The sequence below is a fragment of the Leptodactylus fuscus genome, chromosome 1 (genome assembly GCF_031893055.1).
Source record: "Leptodactylus fuscus isolate aLepFus1 chromosome 1, aLepFus1.hap2, whole genome shotgun sequence".
Classification (NCBI taxonomy): Eukaryota; Metazoa; Chordata; class Amphibia; order Anura; family Leptodactylidae; genus Leptodactylus; species Leptodactylus fuscus.
In genome coordinates, this window is record NC_134265.1 from 162,210,012 (window position 1) to 162,231,295 (window position 21,284).

The following is a 21,284-nucleotide window of genomic DNA, read 5'->3' on the forward strand; positions in this document are numbered from 1 at the left end:
TTCAATAACATTGCAGTTCCTTGTTATCAATAAGGTTTTTTATACAATATCCAGAGTATGTCCTCGTTCTGATGACAAACGCAGGTCTCAGAGGTGGAACCTGTATCTGTCAGTCCCAAATATTGCAAAATAACAAAAGCATTCCAAAGTCCAGCACTTCGAGAGGTGGATTAAAATAATATTTCTTTATTATTTATTATCTATATAACATGGTACAAAAGCCACACATCTCAGATACTGGCATGCCTTTAACCAAAGCTCTTGCTTATGGCATTTGGTGATGTTCTACAGATCTTATGTTGCCATGCACACAGATAGGGAAAAGTATTGTAAGTGTGGTAAGCTGAAAGCTACTGATCCTGTCTCTTTAATTACTAGTATATGAACCTGTTTTACTTCCTCCTACCAATCCGTTGAGCTAAGTAAGGTGCATGTGCTGTGTTGTTCTGTTGTTCTGTTTGCATGCATGCATCTGTTTTATCTGTTATACCGTGTCTCTGTCTGCCTTGCCTGTTTTAAAGGGATTCTACCACTAAAACACTTTTTTTTCTAGTTACCACGTTGGAATAGCCTTTAAAAAGGCTATTCGTCTCTTACCTGTGGAAGTGATCTCCGCCGCGCCGTTCGTTCAAAATACTGGTTTGTACCGGTATGCTAATTAGTTCTCTCGCGGCGATGGGGGCGTCCCCATCGCAGGAGCAGCGATGGGGGCGTCCCCATTGCAGCTCGAAAACCGACCGCAGCGCTGCCTCTCTGGTCTTCGGTGTCCTCCCCTTGCCTCTTCAGCGTCTGTCGGACGCCTGCGCAGTATGCTCTCTGTTCGGCAAAGCTTGCCGAACGTACTGCGCATGCGCGAAAGTGCGGTCCCAGCCATAGTGCGGGCACCGCACTTTCGCGCATGCGCAGTACGTTCGGCAAGCTTCGCCGAACAGAGAGCATACTGCGCAGGCGTCCGACAGACGCTGAAGAGGCAAGGGGAGGACACCGAAGACCAGAGAGGCGGCGCTGCGGTCGGTTTTCGAGCTGCAATGGGGACGCCCCCATCGCTGCTCCTGCGATGGGGACGCCCCCGTCGCTGCGAGAGAACTAATTAGCATACCGGTACAAACCGGTATTTTGAAGGAACGGCGCGGCGGAGATCACTTCCACAGGTAAGAGACGAATAGCCTTTTTAAAGGCTATTCCGACGTGGTAACTAGAAAAAAAAGTGTTTTAGTGGTAGAATCCCTTTAAGTCTGCTTCTGTTCCTGTGGCCTTTGGGCTTCTGTGCCTGACACTTGTAGCTTTTGGACTTTCTGAAATATCTCTGATACCTGTAGCCTCTGGGCTTTCTGGAATATCACTAATACCTGTTTCTCCCTAGCTTGAATGATGTCCTAGCTTGTTACCTATTTCTGCCTTGTCTGAATTATTGCCTAGCCTATTAACTTTTCGGTTTGTACTTTCTGCTACCTGTGTTACGTCCTGTTCTGAATCCTGTGGACTCGGCTTCTGATTTGAGTGTGTTCAGTTATCTGTCCTGTTTAGTCTCTGTACTCCTTTTATGTTTTATCCTGTTTCTCTGGCACACAGTAGAGATTCGAGTAGGTATTGATTGAATATTACGGTATTTGAAATACTTGCACTCGATCGAGTACCACTCGCTATTCGAATGTAAAAGTTTGATGCAGAACCAGCATTGATTGGCCGAATGCTATACAGTCGGCCAATCAACGCTGGTTCTTCTCCTACCTTTAGAAGTCTTCTCCATGCAGCTTCCCCGCGGTGTCTTCCGGCTCTGAATTCACTCTGCCAGGCATCGGGCCTGGGCAGAGCTGATTGCGCATGTCCGCTTGTAGTGTGGGCATGCGCAGTCGGCTCTGCCCAGGCCCCATGCCTGGCAGAGTGAATTCAGAGCCAGAAGATGCCGCGGGGATGCTGCAAGGAGAAGACTTCTTGGAGGATCCAGCCCGACCCTCACTCGTGGACTTGGTAAGTATAATTTGATCGAATGTTGCCTACCTCTGAAACGAGCATTTTCCTCCCATAGGGTTCGATATTCGATTCAAGTAGTCGAATATTGAGGGGCTACTCAAAACGAATATCGAACCTCGAACATTTCTAGTGCACAGTGTTGTTGTCAGGATACAGAGTCGCCGCGGTCTCCTTGCTGCGCGGCGTCTCCCTGGGAGACGTGTTAGGAGTTCTATTGGGTGTGCTTAGGTCATTAAGGGTTAATCTTTTCCTTGCCTTCAGTCTCCATGCCGTTAGCCATCAGGTGTGTTCTCTACTGCTATTTAAACCCCACCCAGGCATGGATCCTTGCCAGCCATTCACTTTGGGTTTCCTGGTCCCCCTGCTCAGTCTTATTCCCTGTCTGTTTGTATTCCATATGTTTCTTGGTTTTTTGACCCGGCTTGTATTTTTGACTATCCCTTGTCTTTTGATTCGGTACCTTTATTATATCTCCTGGCTCGACCTCTTGCTCGTCTGACCTCGCCTTCTCTTCTGTGTCTTGCTGGGACTTGTGGTCCTCCCTGGTTCCATGCTGTTTAGTCTTTTGTTTTGCATTGCAGTTACACTGTGCTTTCTGTTTAGGTATGACCCCTGTGACTCCAGTCCCTAGGACTTTCAGGGCCTCCTCTCCCCTTATCCTAGCCGCCAGATAGAAGGTTAGGAGTCGTGGTAGGCGCACTTCAATTAGGAAGTGCATTGGTCTGCCTCATCTCAGATATTACAGCATAGTTATAGCTGCAGGGCCTACGACCCCTTTTGTCATTAGTTGCACAGTGTTGCTTTCCCAGCTGTGTCACTTTGCACTGCCTGACCCTGACTCCAATCCTTACATAATGGCTGGCCCTTACCCTAGACAGGCCGCCCGGCAGTTTAGTATGCATGCCGAACACTCCATAACTGACCGCCTGGACGAACTGTCAAGGCAGGTGCAGGGCATGGCTGGGTTAATTAACCAAGTCTCGCAGCGTCTGGATGCTTTGCCTGATCCAGCATCAGCCGCTGCAGGTTCTTCTATTCAAACACCAGTTTTTCCCATATTGAATACCCGTCAGGATCCTAAAATGCTCTTGCCTGACCGTTTTGACGGTAAACCAGACAGATTCCGAACATTTCGGGAATCTTGCCATTTATTTTTTCGTTTTAATTTCCTTTCTTCTGAAGAAGAGCAGGTGGCGCTGGTGGTGTCCCTTCTACGAGGGTCACCACAAGACTGGGCCTTGGCTCTACCTGCTGGAGCTCCTGAATGGAATTCATTAAATACGTTTTTTCAAACATTAGGTCAGATTTATGATGACCCTAATAGAGTTGCCTTGGCCAAGTCCCATCTGTTGTCTATTCAGCAGGGAGTGAGAACTGCCGAGGACTATTGTACGGACTTTCGTCAGTGGAGCTCTCAGTCAGGGTGGACAGACAGACCTTTGTTAACCCTTTTTAGACAAGGCTTATCTGATTCTGTAAAAGATGCTCTAGTAAGTCATCCAGTCCCTGAAAATCTAGGAGACTTTATGTCCTTGGCTATTTCTATTGATAGGAGGCTTAGGGAAAGGCGTAGAGAGAAATTAAGCAAACCTGGGTCCTCAGCTAAATCCTGGTCTGTCCTTTCGGAACCTATACCTCCTTCTGCTGTCCCTACCTCTTGTTCTATTCCTGAAGAAGAACCAATGATATTGGGGTCCACATCCGCCTCCAGGAGAAAGTATCGCCTAGAAAACGCTCTGTGTCTGTATTGCGGCAAGCCTGGACATATCCTGAGAAACTGTCCAACCAGACCTAAACCACCGCCGGGAAACGCCAATGCCTGAGTGATTTCCGGGAGGGTCACTCAGGCACACAGGTACCTCCTAATAATATTGAGAAATGTTTACTCCCTGCTATTCTTGTTAATGGTAATAAAACTTTTGCATGTCAGGCGATGGTGGATTCAGGTGCCGCCATGAACTTCATCCATGAAGTGGTGGCGCAAGCTCTAGGAATTGAATTAATTCCCTTGCAATACCCATTTCAGGTATCTGGAGCAGATCTAACCCCTTTGTCTGAAGGGAAAATCTTAGCCCGTACTGCTGAGGTGCAGTTTTTTGTCGGCAGTTTACATGTTGAAAAAGTGTCATTTTTTGTTATGAAAAAACTGGCTGCAGATGTTATTCTTGGTTTACCCTGGTTGCGTGTACATAATCCAGTCTTTAATTGGGAAACTTCGGAGTTGGTTAGATGGGGAGATTCCTGTACTTCTCATATTAATACTATTTGTACTATCAAAAATGATATCAAAATTCCGGAATTTATTACCGAGTTCAAAGACGTCTTTGACGAGCTCAGTGCGGAGGCCTTGCCTCCACATCGACCTTATGACTGCGCAATTGATTTGGTTCCTGGAGCTAAACTACCCAAAGGTCGCATTTTTAACCTTTCAGCTCCAGAGCACGAGTCCATGCGCCAGTACATTAAAGAGAGCCTATCTAAAGGACATATCCGACCTTCAGTTTCTCCTGTGGGGGCGGGGTTTTTCTTTGTTGAAAAAAAAGATGGTGGTCTCCGACCTTGTATTGACTGCAGGGAATTGAATAAAATTACGGTCAAAGACCAACATCCTCTGCCACTCATCCCGGATCTTTTTAACCAGGTGGTGGGGGCTCGGTGGTTTTCTAAAATTGACCTCCGTGGAGCTTACAACTTGATTCGGATAAGAGACGAGGATGAGTGGAAAACCGCATTTAATACCCCGGAAGGTCATTTTGAATACCTAGTTATGCCTTTTGGTTTGAGCAATGCTCCGGCGGTATTTCAACGTTTTGTGAATGACATTTTTAGGGATCTGTTAGGTAGATATCTAGTAATTTATTTAGATGACATCCTCATATTCTCACCGGACTGGGAGTCACATCAGCAACATGTAAAAGAGGTTCTTCTTAGGCTACGTCAAAACCACCTCTGTGCTAAGTTATCCAAGTGTCAATTTGGAGTCCAGGAGATAGGTTTTTTGGGATACATCCTTACTCCTGGTACCATTGGTATGGATCCCAGAAAGGTATCTGCAGTACTTGAATGGGAGAAACCTACTACCTTAAAAGAAGTTCAGAGGTTTCTAGGTTTCGCCAACTATTACCGAAAATGTATCCAAAATTTTTCTTCCATTGTTAAACCTCTCACCGATTTGACCAAAAAGGGGGCGGATCCTGCCTCCTGGACACCAGAGACGGAGGTAGCGTTCGCCACCTTGAAACAACTCTTTACTTCTGCCCCAGTCCTGGTCCATCCTGATCCAGAATTGCCCTTTATTGTAGAGGTTGACGCTTCAGAAGTAGGTGTAGGAGCCGTCCTGTCTCAGGGCACTGAACCATTTACCAACCTCCAACCTATCGCCTACTTTTCCAGGAGGTTCTCCACTACTGAGGCCAATTATGATGTTGGCAATAGAGAGCTTCTGGCAATTAAGTGGGCCTTTGAAGAGTGGAGACACTTCCTGGAGGGGGCCAGACATAAAATTACTGTACTAACTGACCACAAAACTTATTATATTTAGACAAGGCAAAAAGATTAAATCCCCGTCAAGCCAGGTGGGCTCTATTTTTCACTAGGTTTCACTTTGTAATTACCTACCGTCCCGGCTCAAAGAATACTAAAGCAGATGCCTTGTCTAGAAGTTTTGGTCTTAGTGGTAGTTCTGGTGAGGAACCTGAAAATATACTTGCTCCTGGGGTGGTAGTGGCAGTTTTGACCTCGGATCTTGAAACCCGTATTCTCAACACTCAGGATGCTGCCCCTAGTGCGCTACCACCAGGTAAATTGTTTGTCCCTAGTCACCTCCACTTGGAGCTCTTAGAGGAGATCCACTCCTTTGTTCTGGCAGGTCATCCAGGCATTGCTGGTACTGGGAATCTGTTATCACGTACGTATTGGTGGCCATCTTGGCAACGAGATGTTAAAAATTTTGTTCATTCTTGCGAGACCTGTGCCAGATCTAAGGTGCCCCATGAACTTCCAGCGGGTCTTTTACATCCACTCCCGCTACCCAATCGACCCTGGTCACACATCTCCATGGATTTTATTACCGATCTCCCGTCCTCTAAAGGGAAATCGGTAATTTGGGTTGTAGTAGATCGTTTTTCTAAGATGTCCCACTTTGTTGCCTTGAAAAAATTGCCTTCAGCTAAATTGTTGGCCTGGTTGTTTATCCGCCACATTTTACGTCTACATGGTATTCCTTCAAATGTGGTGTCGGACAGGGGCGTACAGTTTGTGTCCAGGTTTTGGAAAGCCTTTTGTAGCAGGTTGGGAGTCTCTCTTTCTTTTTCCTCAGCCTTTCACCCAGAGACTAACGGTCAAACAGAGAGATTGAATCAATCTTTGGAACAGTATTTGAGGTGCTTTGTGTCTGATTGCCAAGATAAATGGAGTGAATATTTGCCCATGGCTGAATTTGCACTAAATAATCATGTCAACTCCTCAACTCGGTCGTCTCCTTTCCACATTAACTATGGTTTTCACCCCAGATTCTCCTCAGGAACAGGCAATGAATTCACCTTTTCCTCAGTAGAGGACGTAGCTAAATCTCTCTGTACTGTATGGGCTGAAAGCCTGGCATCACTGAGAAAAGCCCAGGCTAATCAAGTAAATTTCGCCAACAGAAAGCGCCGCCCTGGACCTGACTTTGTGGTGGGTGACAAGGTCTGGTTATCCACTAAAAATCTCCAACTTCGTGTTCCATCTACTAAATTTGCCCCGCGTTTTATTGGTCCATATCCCATTTCTGAAATAATCAACCCTGTGTCATTCAAATTATCACTTCCTAGGTCCCTCCATATTCACCCAGTTTTTCATAAGTCCCTACTCAAAAAGTATGTTGCGGCAATGGTCACTCGTTCCCCACCCGAACCAGTGATCGTTCAGGGGGAACTAGAGTATGAGGTGGAACGGGTCATTGATTCACGCAGAGTGCAGAATTCCCTTCAGTTCCTCATACATTGGAAGGGGTATGGACCAGAGGAGCGTGTTTGGGTGGCAGCCAGAGACCTTCACGCTCCTAGATTGGTGGAGAAGTTTTACCGTTCTTACCCTACTTCTTACCCCAAGCCAGGGGGTCCTCTTGAAGGTCCGGAGGCCCCTCCTCAAAGGGGGGGTACTGTCAGGATACGGAGTCGCCGCGGTCTCCTTGCTGCGCGGCGTCTCCCTGGGAGACGTGTTAGGAGTTCTATTGGGTGTGCTTAGGTCATTAAGGGTTAATCTTTTCCTTGCCTTCAGTCTCCATGTCATTAGCCATCAGGTGTGTTCTCTGCTGCTATTTAAACCCCACCCAGGCATGGATCCTTGCCAGCCATTCACTTTGGGTTTCCTGGTCCCCCTGCTCAGTCTTATTCCCTGTCTGTTTGTATTCCATATGTTTCTTGGTTTTTTGACCCGGCTTGTATTTTTGACTATCCCTTGTCTTTTGATTCGGTACCTTTATTATATCTCCTGGCTCGACCTCTTGCTCGTCTGACCTCACCTTCTCTTCTGTGTCTTGCTGGGACTTGTGGGCCTCCAGGGTTCCATGCTGTTTAGTCTTTTGTTTTGCATTGCAGTTACACTGTGCTTTCTGTTTAGGTGTGACCCCTGTGACTCCAGTCCCTAGGACTTTCAGGGCCTCCTCTCCCCTTATCCTAGCCGCCAGATAGAAGGTTAGGAGTCATGGTAGGCGCACTTCAATTAGGAAGTGCATTGGTCTGCCTCATCTCAGATATTACAGCATAGTTATAGCTGCAGGGCCTACGACCCCTTTTGTCATTAGTTGCACAGTGTTGCTTTCCCAGCTGTGTCACTTTGCACTGCCTGACTCTGACTCCAATCCTTACAGTTGTCCTGCATGGTCAGCTGATGAAAAACCAAGACCACTGCAGGAGGTAGTGGATGTTGGACTCCCCATAGCAAAGACCACGTAACCTTCCAATAACTTGTTATTCCAAAACATGAACCCACATTGTTATATGGGAATATAGATGCATGTATTTAAAAGTTCCATTGGCTTGGAGCAGAAACACATGTCATGAGAAAGGAGGAAGTCCAGCCATTCAACGTGTTCCTCAAAATTTAACTTTTATTCCAAAAAACATGTTCATGATTAAAAACTCAAGGGGTGCCAACAGTCAAAAACAACCCCCACCATACAGATGAACGTCCGTATACTAATTGGTTTTCTCACACCACTGGGGGACGTCCCCAGCACTCAAACAGCACAGTAAAATGGCGACGGACATGTGCAGTTGGCGTTTTTTGAAGAAGACATGACGGGACAAAGAAGATAAGGCGGAGGCATAGACCAAGAAGATGGCAGTACAGGATAGTTTTCTTGCAGCACTGGCGACACCCCCAAGCTGTTTGAGCACTGGTAACTGTCCCCAGTGCTGAGAGAAAACTAATAAGCATATGGATGAAAACTGGAATACCTAAGGAATGGCGGCACGGAGCAGTCATCTAAAGGTAAGGGAGAAATAGCCTTTCTTAAGCCTATTCCAACATGGGTTTAACTTAAAATGGGATTCTAAAGATAGAATCCCTTTAAAACGTGATTAAGCCTTTTTTGAACATGTCAACTTTTACTGCTGTGATCAGCTCCTGAGGTGGGATATTCCACAGATTAACAGTAGCCCTGCTCCTCAGGTTTTCAGGTGTTGTTCAGACCCAGTCCAAAGGATTAGGATATCGTCAATAAAGAGATAATAGGCCAGGGGCTTAGTGGTGCAGGTGTATAGGAAATCACTCTCAAGCTTGGCCATGAAAACATTAGCATACTGTGGCGCCATTTTGCTCCCTATGCTGTGCCGGTCTGTTGTAAATAGATGCCGTCACCAAAGGAAAAATAATTATGGGTGGATGAATTTTATGAGTTTCACCACAGTTTCAGTGTTCATTCCTTGCTTTTCCATGAATGCCTGGCAGGCATTTACACCATCCTGGTGTGGGATGTTGGAGTACAAGGATTCTACATCCATGGTAGCAGGGCCGCACCTCTAATGAGGCGATGAGAGTCAGCGGCCTCAGGCGGCATTATCAGGGGAGGCGGCATGGAGGAGCGCTGGTCTGCGTGCTTTCTGACATGCTCCAGGCCATTATTATATGCTGCCCCTTCTGATAGTGGCTGCGCTGTTAAATAGATCGGCGTCTGCAAGACACCGATCTATTTAAAACTAATTGTGTGGCTGTACACAGAGATGACAGACAGACAACATGTCTGCTTCTCTATGTGGGAGGCGCGATGCAATGATGTCATGCGCCTCCTATGCTGAGACGCAGCAGACATCCCGGCTAATGAAGAGGAGACGCCGGCTGCATCAAGCACTCCTAGGTAGGTGAGTATAATTTTTTTTTTTTTTTTAAGGAGTGTTGTGGGTATTTAAGGGGTCATTAGCAGGGGGCACTTTATTGACAGGAGTTATTTATGTAAGAGCTATTAGGGGCATTATTAATTCAAGGTTCACCAGTGCATGGTAGCCAGGATGGTTCCTTCTGGAAAGTGACCTATGGTAGATAGTTTGTTCAATAGGTCTGTTGTGTCCTGAAGATAGCTGGCTGTATCCTTCACTACGGAGTTGAGGATGCCCTCCACCCATCCAGAAATTTGCTCAGTGAGGGTGCCTACACATGAAATAATCGGTCTTCCTGGATTCCCAATTCGCTGGTATGAGGCCACTTAGGCTTTTGGCTCCATCACATAGGCCGGAGATCATCTTTTTTAGTTCTCTGGAGTAGTCCTCTGTAGGGTCTGAATCCAATTTGGTGTAATAGTGTGTATCGGTCAGCTGTCAATGTTCTTCCTTCACATAATCTGATGTGTTCATCATGACTATTGCACCACCTTTGTTCGCTGGTTTAATGATGATGTCTCTGTTGTTTCTTAGTGATTGTATGGCTCTCCTTTCATGGGTACTGATGTTAGACGGCAGTCTTTTGTCTGTGTCTAGGATAGTGGATTTGACCATGTGTCTGAAAAACTCTATGTAATTATCCAGATGGTTATTATGTCCAGTTGTAGGTGTCCAATCAGATGTCTTCTTTTTGCCAAGATTAGACTATCTGTAGGAGTATGTTGCGTTTCCTCGTGTCATGGAAGTATTCTCTCAGGCACAATCTTCTGAAGTATTGCTCTGTCACTGCACAGTTCCTTTGATGACTGCATCTATTTACAACAGACCGTCTAAAATCCATATTTCCAGACCTCCCTCTCCTGTGCTAGAGACAGCCACCTAATCTCAGAAATTTGATCGTTAGGAGCCCACTGTCACCTCCAACTAATCAGGAACGTTTCCATGCAGACAGAAAAAAATACAAAATCTGCCAACACATACTAACCACAGATAAAATAAAGATCCCAAACTCTAATCAGGACAACAAGATCCCAGGTACCTTCACCTGCAGCACACCTAATGTGATATTTTTAATATTATATAACAAATGTCCTACTGGGGGTCTTTATGTAAGGGAGATGGGACAGACACTCAGAAAGAGGATGAACTTATACTGCCACACGATTACAGAGCAGAGAATGGACCTGCCTGGACCAAAATACTTCTGCAATCAAAATCATAATATCATCTAGGACATGAAAATTCTGGTTTTAAGAGGAAGTTTCAAAAGCAAACAAGACAGGAGGGTATGGAAATATAAACCCATGATGACCTTTGACACACTCCAAGGCGGGGGGGGGGGGGGTAAATCTGTCACATGGTTTTATGTCCTTTTACAATAACTAGACACCACTAATCAAAGGGACCATAAACTCAGAGATCCTTCCTGTGAACTGATATATGCTTATATATTTATATTTTTGAACTGTTTATTTGCTTGTACTGCTTTCCATCAATTGTGCAACAAACACTATTCCTGTATAAATGTGCATGCCTTCAGATATTGTCTTATTCCATATCTAATGAAGAGACTTAGTAGCCTCGAAAGCTTGCAATCTGGCATCATTTTTGTTAGCCATTGAAAAAGATATCAACTACTGAGGACTCTTAATATTTACACTTCATACCCCTTCCTGTGAGCAGTTCAGCCATAAAATGAAAAGTCACAGTAGTACGTGACCTGATTGCTGCTTGACCACTCATACTGACCTCTGTGTGAGTGATGTACTGACTGGTCAGATATGCAGAGGAGAGCTGCTGGACTGACAAGTGAGACAGAAGACAAACACTGTAGCACAAAACAGACCCTGTAGCAGGGAGGGATTTTGTACACAGGAGAGCGGGGAGAAGGGACGGATGCATAGAGTCACAACAGGAAGAAGAATTATGGGAAAAGTAGTTCTGTCCACAGATTCACTATATGTAAAAAAAAAAAAGGTGAAACAAGGAGCATTTGTGAAATTACAAGACAGCAAATATAGAAGCAAAGAGGATCTCAGGTATGAATCAAGCCTCTCTACTCTCTAGGGTGAACCACAGAAATATGCCCCCCCCCCAAAAAAAAAAAAAAAAAAAAAAAAAAAAAAAACACAGATACTCACCAGGCTATCTTTCGTTGCGTGATGAGAATACCCTAATTAGGACATGCCATACCTTTAGAAAAATTTAAAAAATCCCTTATTTGGCTCATACATAGTATAATATCCCATTTTTGTGGCCTATCACACTATACAGACTCCCCTTTTTTTGGCCTGTAACAGAATACATGACCCCCTTTTTCTGGCTCACCACACAGTATGACTCCTTTTTTTCTAGCCCACCAAATGGTATAAGACCACTTTTTCTAGCCCAACACACTGTATATAGTGCCCTTTTTTGGCCCTCAAATGGTATATGACCCTCTTTTTCTGACCAAACATACAGTCTATGGACCCCCTTTTCTGGCTACCACATAGTATATGATCCCCTTTTTCTGGCTTTCTACACGGTATAAGATCCCCTTTTTCTATCCCATCACACTCACTTTTTCTGGCTAAACAATGGTATATGACCCCCTTCTTTGACCCCCACATAGTATGTGATCCCTTTTTAAGCCCCCACATGGTATATAATCCTTTTTTTATGGACCCACAGTATATGACCCTACTTTTTATGGCCCCCACACAGTAATTGATCACCTTTTTTTTAACTCCCCCACCACACAAAAAATGATCCCACTATTTATGGCCCCCACTCAGTTTTTGACACCCTTTTAAACTCACACACACACAGTATATCATCTTCTTTTTTAATGCCAACCCACAATATATGAATCCTTTTTTTTACTCCCATTCCCACACAGAATAGCAGAAAATAATTTTTACTCACCTGTCCATGTTCCTGCCATGGCTGCCCTTTACTGTCACCTCCAGGGTACGCTGTAGCCAATGCTGAAGAATAGCATCAGGCCCGATAAGCAAGCCACAGGCACAGAGACTGCAACAGCTTGTAAGCAATATATATTTCACTCTGATTTATTTACATCAATACTATTCAGTGCTTCTTTATAATGTTCTCCATGATTCTGCTGCTGCTGGCAAGTGTGTGAGTGTGTTAGTGAGTGAGGGCGGGTTCACACCTGCGCCCGATCTCCGTTTTCAGGTTTCCGTCTTCTGCGAATAGAAGATGGAAACCTGGCAGACCGTGTCCGGCCAAGAGCGCCTGTGAGCGATTTGTGCTCTCCGCGGCAAAACCATTTTTTTTCAACCTGACAAAGTCCTGCATGTCCGACTTTATGTCTGGTTAAAAAAAACTGGTTTCGCCACGGAGAGCACAAAATGCTCACTGGCACTCATGGCCAGACACTTTCCAAACCCATTCAAATGAATGGGTTTGAAAAATGACTGCAGGTTTCCGTCTCCTGTCCAGTTTCGGGCAGGAAACGGAAACCAGCAAAATGGAGACTGGGAGGCAGATGTGAACCCGCCCTGAGTGAGTGAGTGAGTCCTTCTTATGTTGTATATGGGAGATATCATTCTAACTAGTCTTAGGGAGAACTGAAAATTGGAGAAAACTCCAGCTACAGAATACATCTCAAGCAGCCAAATATAAACTAAACACCTTTCAACAGAATCATATTTTTTTCAAAGTTGGTCATCTTGAGCCATTCATCTTAACGATATTAGTTACAACAGTATTCATTTAGAGGCCTAAAAGTCCCCTAAAGAATCCTAGAGTAAGCCAATTGTATTTATTCAGATACTTGTGTATCATACTGTAAGTTTAGAAACACAAACCAGTGTCTTTATGTAAAATCTCTAATAGTGTATGCAAATTCTTCCAAAGAAAAACAGTGTAAAAGAAGGGGCAAGAGTCCTTCACAGATGCATAAATACATCACAGCAAAAACAGATGGGCCAAGGAATTTTAGCTACAAATGAAGATATTCTAGGTAAGTAAAAAGCAGCTCTAGCAGATTGTGTAAGAACAAAATGTTCTACAAACAAGTGTTGAATTGGTGTCAAGAAAGGCAAATAACTTTTTAGAAACTTTTTAGCTTAATATATTATAACATACTTGTAAAAAACAGTATGTACAAATAAAATAATATAATGGGCCACAAAGCCAAACAAGCAACATAAATTACAATTAAAGAAACACTAAATCTATAATTGGAAGGCTCAAAAATGTCTGCTCTATTTGCACTAGCTCATTCTATAGCATCACGTTTATGTGTATATACAGTGCCTTGCGAAAGTATTTGGCCCCCTTGAACTTATCATCATCAGTCATTTAGGACAACATTGGATCATTCATAGATCCTCACTGAACTGAACGGAGTGAGTTTCCTGCACTGAAAGTAAAGGGGCTGAGTAATTTTGCACGCCCCATTTTTCAGTTTTTTATTTGTTAAAAAAAGTTTAAAATATCCAATAAATTTCATTCCATTTCACAATTGTGTCCCACTTGTTGTTGATTCTTCCCTCAAAAATTTAGAATTGATATCTTTATGTTTGAAGCCTGAAATGTGGCAAAAGGTTGAAAAGATCAAGGGGGCCAAATACAAGACACTGTATATATACAAACATATATATATATATATATATATATATATATATATATATATATATATATATATATATATAGTGATGTACGGGGTATTCAGACGCTCTGGTTTCTTTCTAAAAAGCAGTCTTTATTGCAGCAGACAAGCTTAAAGGTACAGGTAGTGCTGCTCAGCGGCTCAGCATGTCAAAACAAATGAAAATAAAGACCTATGCCTCTCCGGCGGCTAACTACACGAGTTATTCCCTCACTAACCAGGGGGTCAGCCTACTGCTGACCTCCTAACAAACAAGGTTCGCAAGTAAACAAGGGGTACACATACCTGGCCCCTTAACAGCGTCCTTTTTTGGCAGAGCTTTCCCAGACTGGTTGAGTGTGTGTGTTTCAGTCTCTCTCCTCTCTCTCCCTAACCAGCACACCTGTGCTACTTACAGAGCTCTGCTGGTCTGTTTCCAAGCCTGGAATGGATTGCCCTGCAGGACTGACCCGATCTTTACTCCAGTCTGGGACCTACAAGCTAAACGCCTGTGCATACTGCAACAGTCTTGGGGAAAAATAGCGGTTCTCCCACACTATACCCCTCTCCACTTCAATATATATATATATTTAGTTATAACTGAAACTCTAAATATTGTTTCATACATTTTCCTACCTTAGGAAAATGTTTTAGGTTTAGAGGTCATTTAAAAAAAAAAACACCAAAATAACCATTGGTCTCTCCAGTTACCTGTTTAAAGTGTACCTCACATATCATAGGAATGTTAAGCAATTGGCAACAAACAGCTGATTCTTTATTTTAAAACACACAGAATAATGCCCAAAGTGTAAAGCTCTTTTATTCCCCAGAGATATGAGGTGAGGCCTGGTTTACATCTGCGTTCAGTAATCCATTTGGAAAGTCCACATAGGGACCCCACGAACGGGCTACCAAACGCATTGACAAGCGGTGTGCAGTGAAAACACACGGACCCCATAGGCTATAATGGAGTTTGTGTGCTTTCTGTGTGGTCTCCGCATGAGTCATGCGGACAGGAAAGTAGATTGTGAAGTACTTTTCTGTCCGCATGTTCCATGCGGACACCATGTGGAAAGCACACGAACCTCATTATAGTCTATGGGGTCCGTGTGCTTTCGCTTGCCAATGCATTTGGTAGCCCATTTGGGGGGTCCCCGAACGGATTACCGAATGCAGATGTGAACCAGGCCTTACTTGTTAAAATCTTTGCAAGTAAAATGGATGGTGACTTCTATATTCCCACATCTTCCAGTGGTTTGATCCTAGTGAACACTGACCTTACTTCTCATGATGCCCACTATTCTCTCAGGAAAATAATGGGCAAATCTATGTCTGCTATGGAGCAATACATACATTAGAAATAAGTTGTGGGTTAACAGAAGAGTAATTACTGTGAAGATATTATCAGTGAAGGGAGAGTAGGTGCTAATCTTCACTGTGAACTACACAAAGTGGTACAACAAAGGAAATAAGACTGTGAAGGAGAAACAGAGGACTAATTTCTTCTGTATCCATAAATCTACATCCTTGACTTCTCTAGTTGCACAGATACAAGTCTGTCAGCTCAGGAAGGAGAGCTGCTGCTGTATGTTCTCTCCAGTATCAGTCACAGCAAAACCATATCTACCATGTAAGGGTATGTTTACATGGCGGAATTTGCATTCAGTTGCGGCATTCTGCTCCAGATTAGGCCCAAATGAATGGGCCTAATCGGGAGGGAGTCTTGCACCACGGATGCCGCGGCTGATTCAGCCGCGGAATCCACAGCAAGAAGGGTCATCTCACTTCTTTTTTTCTGCTACTAGTTAGTGGAAAAAAGAAGCGAGCGGCTCCCATTGAAGTCAATGGCAGCTGGTTTTGGCAGTGGATTTTGAGGCAGATTCCGCCTCAGACTCTGCTGCCAAAAAACTCAGTGTGAACTGACCCTTACAGCAACATCTTGACAATGAGCTGGGGGGGGAGGGAGAAATAAAAATCTACAGATTGCTGCTCTAAAGGGCTACAATAAAAGGAAATGCAGATGATGTCTAGGTAATGGTAATTAAAGGGATATAAAAATCATACTTGAAATTAGAGACAATTAAAAGTAAAACATTTATGTGAATGTAAGTATAAAAATATTAAATATTTTTCAGTGACAGTCAGTTGTCTTGATCGGTCACCAATTTAGGTTACTATGAAAGTAGGAACTTTTTTCATTGAGATCCAACCATGATTTCCTTTTGTGGCTGGCTTATCATCTAAAGCATATAGAACCTCTGTCTGATAACCTGGCCACAAAAAAAAGGTTTCTGATAAGTGTCACCTCATAGAAAGTTCCTGCATTCATGGCTGTAGCTATCGGCAACTGATCAAGACAACAGACTGTCAACACTAAGATAATCAGAGAAAAGCTATAAAATTCTGCTAAACTGTTAATTATTTTATTTGATAAAATCTTTGGAATTGGAATTGAAAATTGGAATACCCCTTTAAGGTCTTAGGTAAAGTTTTCCAGCATGACAAGAGCTATTGATTTGTGAAAAGTACTTTATAATCGGAGGTACACTTTAACAGTATGTTGCATTACTCTTAGCAAAAAATAAAAGAGCAGATTTGTAAAAGAGCCTTTGTGTTTTATATGATCTTGTGTATGTTAATGATATAGTCATACGTGTTTGCCTGAAGCCCTTCTTGGATGGAAACACAAGGCAAGGACTTAATATACTGTTGGAAATCACATTGCAGGTCATAAACAGTGTAGGTGGTAGCAATTCAGTTTGATACACTTTTCATTTAAGTTAATTGTAATATAAGGATCTGTACAACATAAATCAGAGATAAGAATATGACCAACAATTATGAAGCATCAACATGTTTAATATATGCTTTTACATTCAGTAGCCATAAAAAATTTTTGAGGAAATAACTGGAACTATGACTTGGAAGTTATGAAATATACCAAATTAAGCAGAAAAAAAATTCAGAACATTCTGCAACATCTATTATTTAGCAGACTGCTAATTGTACCTTTTAATTATGATATTCATAGCTCTACTAGTTTAACCATAAATTAAAGGCTGAAATTACTATTGTATATAATTACTATAGAGAAAGTCTTAAGTATATAGTTCCTATTATGTTTAGTAAGATATTTAAATAAATGGTCCGATTATATTCAGGCTCAAGTGACAGATGCTGACATTTAGAAAAAAATTGCAATGAACACATAAATCCTACAAATGCTAACACAAAGTGCAGGGGGAGTTTATAAATCATTCAGTAACTAAGCATTATGTTTTAAATGAGGAAATTATTGCTAGTACAATATCAGTGACAATGTGACTTTGCACTAAAACTTCAAAATTCAATATACTAAATGCAATCATCTGGAAACTGCCATCCGATATGTACTTTTAACATGGCTCCTCTAGCAAAAATCCAACACTGGTCAGTTTTGAACAGGAGCGCTAGTCCCATTCATTGGGTGTTATTGGTGTGTGGCTATTCACTGTGGCAGGAAAGGATATTAGTACGAGAACAATAAAATGTAGCCAGCTGATCCAGATGTATGAAAAGTCCACGATAAATAAAATATAACTTTTATTTTAAATAAAATAAAACAAGTTACATAGTAACTTTGGTGTCATATCTCTGTACAAAAAAGCTACGCGTTTCGGGACGCTAGTCCCTTCCTCATGGCTCGAGCCATGAGGAAGGGACTAGCGTCCCGAAACGCGTAGCTTTTTTGTACAGAGATATGACACCAAAGTTACTATGTAACTTGTTTTATTTTATTTAAAATAAAAGTTATATTTTATTTATCGCGGACTTTTCATACATCTGGATCAGCTGGCTACATTTTATTGTTCTCGTACTTGTATCCAAACGGGTTGGGTCCTCCCGTGTGCCGTGCTTCCAGGACTATATCTGAGGGGAAAGAACTTTTATATGGTGAGCCGAACTATTTTTGCATTTTTTTAGGAAAGGATATTGTCTTTCAGTGATGCTGAAAATCAATTCTCTGCTGGCACAATACATGCTATAGGTTTCAGATTAGAAACAAAAGGAGGCAACAGCGGGCATATTTTGACACTGATTCTGCCATGGAAAATGTGTTCAAGTCAGAATAAAATAAAAGTTCTGTGAGCATACCCTGAAGCTGGATTCCTCATTCAGGTTTGATTCATTTTTTGTGACAGGTTCCATGCAGTTGTTTAAGAAAAACCCAGGAGTGGGTTCAAATAAAGGAAGTTTAAATAAATGGTTAATAAAGACAGCATATTGAAGTCTGAGAGCCCACCTTGCTGGCTAAAGTACGGTATGCAGCAGAGTGGAGTCTGTGAGCTGCTACAATGCAGGGAATGACTTGTATGATCAGGTGGAGTCCTTAAAGGGAATTTATCATTGGCTATAGTGACTTTTAACTAAGCATATATTTGCATAGTCTTTAGAAAAGCTATGACAGACATACCCTTTATTAAGTAATCCTCCCAGCCATTTTTGAATTAGCCTGCTTCTATTGATATGCTAATTAGCCAGCACAGTGCTCTCCGGAAGTCTCTGTGATGTTTCCTGAGCACTGCCTGGCTGGGAGCCTTCCCTGGATCTCACCTCCCCTTTCTTTACACATATCACACAAGCAGTGCTCATGGAACATCACAGAGACTTCCGGAGTGCTCCGTGGTGGCTAATTAGCATATAAATAAAAGGGGGGTAATTAAAAAATGGCTGAGAAGATTAATAAACAAAAGATATGCCTGAAATAGCCTTTCTAAAGGCTTTGCAAATATATGCTTAGTTTAAAATCATTATAGCCAATGATAGACTCCCTTTAACACCTTAGACCCTTAATAATAGCTTATTTTGGCCTCCAGTAAAAGGCATATTCTTTTTTATTTTTTTCATTCCTGCCTTAGAGCCATAACTTTTTTATTTTTCCTTCGAGGTAGTCATTGATTTTGCCAAGTCAAGTAGTATTTTTAAATGGGGCCATTTTGGAGTACATATTATTATTATTATTATTATTATTAATTGTTTCGGGATAGCAAAAAAATAAAATAGCAGTTCTTCGATTTTCGGAGTTATTTTTGCGTCCTGTTTTTATATTGATATATACCATATAAATTGCATGTCTTTATTCTGTGGGTTAGCATGATTACAGTGTTACCTAATTTCTAGACAATTTTTTTTTTATGTTTTACTTCTAATGCACAACAAAAACATATTTAAAATAAATATATAGTTTTTTCTTTGCCGTATTCTAAAAGCAATAGCTTTTTAATTTTTCAGTTGATTGAGCTATGTAAGGGCATGATTTGGGCATGGGTATTGTTTGCGGGATGAGCTGTAGTTTTTACCTGTACTCTTTTGGAGTGCATTGAACTTTGTGATCACGTTTATTCTATTTTTTTGGAATAATAAAAACAGCCATTTCCTTTGGCATGGGACAACAATATTGCTGAATAATATTAATTATAATTAACATGGTATAATTAAAAAAATAAATGTTTATATTATTAATATAATATTTTTAGAAAAATGCATATTTATGTATATTTTCTAAAGCCATTTTTACCAAATATATTGTTTGCAGTATTTGTATTAATTATATGCTAAGCTTTAAATGAACCTCTGAACAAACTAACTTAAAAAAATAACACTGCCAAAACAATATTACGCTATTATTTATCCATATAGGTTGTTATAACCTTTATACAATCACAGGAAATATAACTATCGACACCTCAGTATTGTTGTTGGCAGGTCCAATTTACTTTAGAGATTCCAATTACAGAGATGACAAACCAATCTGGGTTTATTTATGCTTCACAATGGTAGATTTACAAAATAAAAATAAAAGTGAATGAAATCATGTTCTTTACTTATAAGAGTCTATTCTAATAACAATCTACTATTACATATTACCTGTAATTATGCATACTACTTGAAATTATAGTGAAAATAGTTATTTTGCTACAACAAAAGTCGTATTTGTCTACTATTATAGCTTAAGTATTGTTACATAGTGTTATTTGTATAATAAATACAAACAATCTATTGTGTAAAATGGAAATGGAAAATGTGCAAATAAAATTTAGTTCATAGTGGCTCCTAGGGGCCATTAGTATCAGTTTCCATTGTTTTACGTTCATATAGCTTCAGTGTTGCGCAGTATATCATTTCAGTTAATGCGCATTTAGTTCACCAATCCAAACACAGTGTAAATCAAAAAGTTATTAATAAAAATAATAGCAACCTTTAAGTCTAATGATGATCCAGATGGTAGCAACCTAAGACATTTATGAAGATTCTATTGCTATTTCAGAATGTCTACAGATGCTTGATGTTATTTGCCTATTGTGCCAAGTGAAGAGATTTGCCTTTAAAATAATTATTTTTAATTGTCTCCTTTATTGGGCCAGAAGCTACATACTTCCAGGTCAATGGCAGCTTGTTGCTTTCCACAGCCAAGTGGGAAAATATTTCTAAAATGTTATGCATCATAATAACATTTTCTCCTGAAGCTTCTTGGATTCTAGTTTCTGTAACTGATTTAACATATAAATTCATGGAGAGCTGGCAATATTAAGGCATATTTAACACCCTACAGATGGTACAATACAATACAATATCCAGAGATTTGGGCAACTTATATGCTCTCTAACCTCTCGCCAGCTGCTTTGGCTATGGGCTGACAAAAGACCTTTTGGAGACAATGAAAATGTCTACTTTTGTGCATGAGCCCATAGTATGTACTCATTCAGATATATAAAGCAACTTAAAGTACCATATGTTATTTGTGAATTACAACTCAGCTATATAACTCTAGAAGCTATATTTTCAAGTACGAAGATTCAAAATATTACTAATCTTTATAACTAGAAATACTGTATGAACAGGTATCAACTGTGGTAAAATATTTTATGGTATTCACTTAAAATTTGATGCAGACTATAGTTGCATGTACTTATTCCTATGAACTCTTCAAGAAAAGTTCTATTTAAGAAAAAATACAAACACATACGTTTTAACATAATAATGTTAGTAAATAGAGATGAGCGAACAGTAAAATGTCCAAGGTTCGATATTCGTTTTGAGTAGCCCCTCAATATTCGACTACTCGAATCGAATATCGAACCCTATTATAGTCTATGGGGGGAAAATGCTCGTTTCAGGGGTAGGCAACGTTCGATAAAATTATACTTACCAAGTCCACGAGTGAGGGTCGGGCTGGATCATCCGTGCAGTCTTCTCCTTGCAGCGTCCCCGCTGCGTCTTCCAGCTCTTCATTCACTCTGCCAGGCATCGGGCCTGAGCAGAGCCGACTGTGCATGCCCGCACTACAAGCAGCCATGCGTAGTCGGCTCTGC